General features: G+C 45.0%; 1 pseudogene; it reads left to right on the top strand.

Moving 5' to 3' along the window:
- Positions 1-602: 602 nt before the first annotated feature.
- On the top strand, positions 603-2,383 carry LOC140699883 (cyclin-dependent kinase 16 pseudogene; annotated as a pseudogene).
- Positions 2,384-4,584: the final 2,201 nt, after the last annotated feature.

The following is a 4,584-nucleotide window of genomic DNA, read 5'->3' on the forward strand; positions in this document are numbered from 1 at the left end:
AAGAAATCTCAGTAAATTTTTAAATAATCTTAGAAAATTTAACCCCAAACTTTGTGTGCATGTCTGGACCTGATACTAATCAGTATAATAAAGACTTGTTAAACCTGATTATCAGAAAGACTTCTGGTCAGACCCAGCCGGCCGCTGGACGTGCACTTGTGGGACAGATCTGAATAGCTCTGCAAAAGCGTTGAAATTGAATTGACATTCAACCCAGAGCCAAAGAAGACGGGCTGAAACCTGTGGCCTGAATTTAACCACATAAATTTCTTGCCAAAACAAACATACCAACTTTATTCAAAGGATTAAAAAAAAAAACCTCCGTGTATGAAAGCATGATATAGCAGTCCAAAATTCCTCAGCATATGAAGAAACAGGAGACTCTCAATTCTTACGGGAAAAGACGATCAACAAACATCAACATTGACATGACAAAGTTATTAGAATTACCTGGCAAAGATTTTAAAATAGTAAGTTATTTAAAATATTCTAACGAGAAATTGCAAGCACTCCTAAAATTAATAGGTTGGAGGACTCAGAAATGAGGTATAAAGAAGGATCAGAAGGGGGTCCGCCGCGTCTCCGCCAGCGGTCGGCCCTGAACCGCGCGCCGCCGGGAGCTCTCGGACTCGAGCCGGCGCCGAGGAGCCCGGGGCCGCTGCCCGCAGCGGCCGAGCGCAGGGCCGGCTGAGCGGGACGCCGCCGCCTCCTCCTCCTCCTCCTCCTCCTCAGCAGGCGGCGGCCCAGGCCGGCAGCCACGCCTAAGACCCCTGGGACGTGCGCCTGCGGCGAACAGGAGGGGAAGGAGGGGAAGAAGGTCGCGCGGCCTCAGCCCGTCCTGCCGACCCCGCGGCGCTGAGGTGGCTCGCGCGCCCCCGCCGGGCGCCGCGGATCCGCTGAAGAGGATCAAAAGGCGGCTGTCAGTGACACTCGGGGCGGCCGAGGTGTAGACAAGACCAGTGGTGCCCCTGAACAGACTGGCCTGGGTGAGAGCGGCGGCGGCGGTGACCTTGGAGAGGCCCCCACACGAGCTGCCCCTGGGGAGCCCCGCTCTGGACGCGGCCCGCCCAGCTCCGCACCAGAGGTTGTACACGGGGACTGGAAGGTGCGGTCGGCGGGGAGAGGGGGCAAGCTTCCGCCGCGCCCTCGCGTGAGGGGCAGGCACCAGGGAGGGTGCGCATGTGCAACCCCCCACCCCTCACCCCCTTCACCTCCTCACACCCGCACCCCCGTGCAAGATCTCCACGGAGGACGTCAACAAGCGCCCATCACTAGCAGCCCCCATCCGGCTGCCCGATGGCTCCCTTGAGAAGTTGACTCCAATATCCCCGTCTTTGACAAGCCCCTCGGCTGCCACCTCCGCCGTGTCAGCCTGCCTGAGATCGACTTTGGGAAACTGGAGACCTACATCAAGTTGGACAAGCTCGGACAGGGTACATATGCCACCGTCTGCAAAGGCAAAAGCAAGCTCACAGACAACCTTGTGGCGCCCAGGGAGATCAGACTGAACACAAAGAGGGGGCGCCCTGCACCGCCATGTGGGAAGCGTCCCTGCTCAAGGAACTCAAACACGCCAGCATCATCCCACTACACGACATTATCCTCAGAGAGGTCGCTCACACTTGTCTTTTGACTACCTGGACAAGGACCTGACGCAGTACCTGGATGGCTGTGGGAACGTCATCAACATGCACAATGCAAAACTCTTCCTGTTCCAGCTGATCCGTGGCCTGGGCTGCTGCCACCGGCAGAAGGTGCTACACCGAGACTTCAAGCCCCAGAACCTGCTCATCAACGAGAGAGGAGAGCTCAAGCTGGCCGACTTCGGCCTGGCCCGGTCCGAGTCAGTTCCAATGAGGACCTACTCCAATTAGGTTGTAATGCTGTGTACCAGCCCCCAACATCCTGCTCGGGTCCACGGACTACTCCTCTCAGATTCGCATGTCGGGTGTGGGCTGCATCTTCTATGAGATGGCCACGGGCCGGCCCCTCTTCCCGGGCTCCACGGTGGAGGAACAGCTGCACTTCATCTTCCGCGTCTTGGGAGCCCCAACTGAGGAGACGTGGCCAGGCATCCTGTCCAGTGAAGAGTTCAAGACATACTGCTATCCCCAGTCCCCTTGTCCTTGCTGTAGACTTGACAGTGGCGGGGCTGACCTCCTCACCAAGCTGCTGCAGCTTGAAGTTCGCAATTGGATCTCCGCAGAGGATGCCATGAAACTTCTTTTCTTGCTCAGTCTGTGGAAGCGCATCCACAAACTTCCTGACACTACTTCCATATTTGCACTAAAGGAGGTCCAGCTACAAAAGGAGGCCAGGCTTGTCTTCATCAATGCCTGCCTAAGGCAGGCCAGCTTTCTGGGTGATGGGCACCGAGTTCTAAGCCACAGACTGAGGCCCCAGCAGGCAGCAGCTGGAGGGATGCCACACCCCTCACAGGGCAGCCCCCAGCTGCATCCTTCCTGCTTGCTGCCTGCCTACCTGCCTGACGCATGCTCACCTTCCCATGTGTCCCCTGCTGCCTGTGCATACACCTGACCATTGGCCTGTCAGCCCACCCATTGGCCAGTCTGCTGAGTGCTAACAAAGCTCTCATCACTCCTTAAATTAAAAAGAAAATCAAAAGGAAATATTTGAACTGAAAAATTTAATAACTGAAGTATAAAACTCACTAAATGAGCTCAAAAGCATAAAGTGCATAACAGATGAAATTGTCAGTGAAACTGAAAATAGATCAATAGAAATTATTTAACCTGGAAAAAGATATTTAAGACAAATTAACACAGCCAGAGGAACCTGTGAGAAAATAACAAAAGGCATAACATCCCTGCCATCAGAGTCCCAGAAGGACAGCAGAATTTCAGTACTGAAAAAATATAATTCAAGATATAACATAAAAAACTGAAATCAATCAGAAAAAATGGCATATTACCTGTAAGAGAAGAACAATTTGAATGACTAACCAGAAACTACAGAAGGAAGAGGCATGATATTTTTCAGTTGCTGAAAGAACAGAACTGTCAGCTTGAAAATCTATATTTAGTAAAAAAGACCCTAGGCATGAAGGCGAAATGAAAGTGTTCTCAGATGAAGGAAAACTAAGAGAATTTGTTGCCAGCAGATTTGCTGTAAAGGAATTGCTAAAGGAAGTTCAGATTGAAGGGAAATGATACCAGAAAATAATAGTATCTTAGGGATAGTAAGCAAGAGAAATGGTAATTGTCATGGTATATATAATAGGCTATTCTCTTAAGTTCTTAAAAATGCAGTTGATGGTTGAAAACAGAAAAAATAATAACACTATCTGCAGGTTTTTTAATGTGTACAGATGTAATATATAATACAACTACAACCTAAAGGGGTTAAAGAGATTCACATGGTTTTAAGACAAAATTCCACTTAAGGATGAAAGTATTCATTTCAATGTGACTGTGAAAAGTTAAATATGTAAACTGTAATTTTCAAAGAAACCATCAAAAACTATTTATACAAGACATCCTAAAAATCACAGTCAATAAAGTTAAATGATAAAAGTATTCAAATAACTCAAAATGAAGGCAGGATTTGGGGAAACAAAGGAAAGACAGAGGAAAAACACATAAATCACTTAATAAAATGGTAGATCTAAATCCAAACATATCAATAATTACATTAATTTTAAATGACCTAAACTCATCATTTAAAAGACAGACTCTCACAATAAATATGGTAAGATTCTACTTATAAGAGTTATCTAGAGCAGCCAAACTCTTAGAAAAAGAAAGTAGAATGGTGGTTGTCAGGAGAGGAAAGTTAGCTTCCTAAGGAATATAGAATTTGAGTTTTGTAGGATGAAAAAATTCTAGAGATGTGTTACATAACAATATGCATTTGGTTAACACTTTTACACTGTACACTTAAAATGGTTAAGAGGATAAACTTTATGTATCTATAACACAATAAAACATACTGAAGTTGTCAAAATAAAAGAAACATCCAAACAAATAAATAAAGCATAGTCAAACTATATGTGGTTTTTGAGAAACCAATGTCAAATATAATATCAGTGGTTATAAATGAAAGAATGATAAATGATATAGCATACAAACACTAATCAAAGTAATACTCAAGTGAATATATTAATACAAAGAAGTATACTTCAAAGAATGAAAATTACCAAGAATAAGAACATTGCATAATAAACTTATCAGTTTACCAAGAAGATGTAGATTCCTAAATGTACATATACCTAAAAAAAGAGTTTTAAAATGCACAGAATAAAGAGCGTGAAGTTAAGGAGAAATAAAGAAACCTACAAATATAATTAGAGACTTCAACCCTCCTCTATTAGTACTGGATTCAACTAGGAAAAAGAAAGCCAGCAGGGATGTGGAAGAACTGAGCATCACCATTAACTAAAAAGGTAAAATTTACAATTACAGAATGCTTTACTGAACAGTAGCAGAATATACATTATATATATTGTATTCAAAATATACAAAAAAATTCAACAATAAGAACACAATCTGATTTAAAATGAACAAGAGATCTGAACAGACAACTACTGAAGATTTTCAGACAGTAAATCAGCATGTAAAAAATTGT

Source organism: Vicugna pacos, chromosome 11 (assembly GCF_048564905.1).
Source record: "Vicugna pacos chromosome 11, VicPac4, whole genome shotgun sequence".
Classification (NCBI taxonomy): domain Eukaryota; kingdom Metazoa; phylum Chordata; class Mammalia; order Artiodactyla; family Camelidae; genus Vicugna; species Vicugna pacos.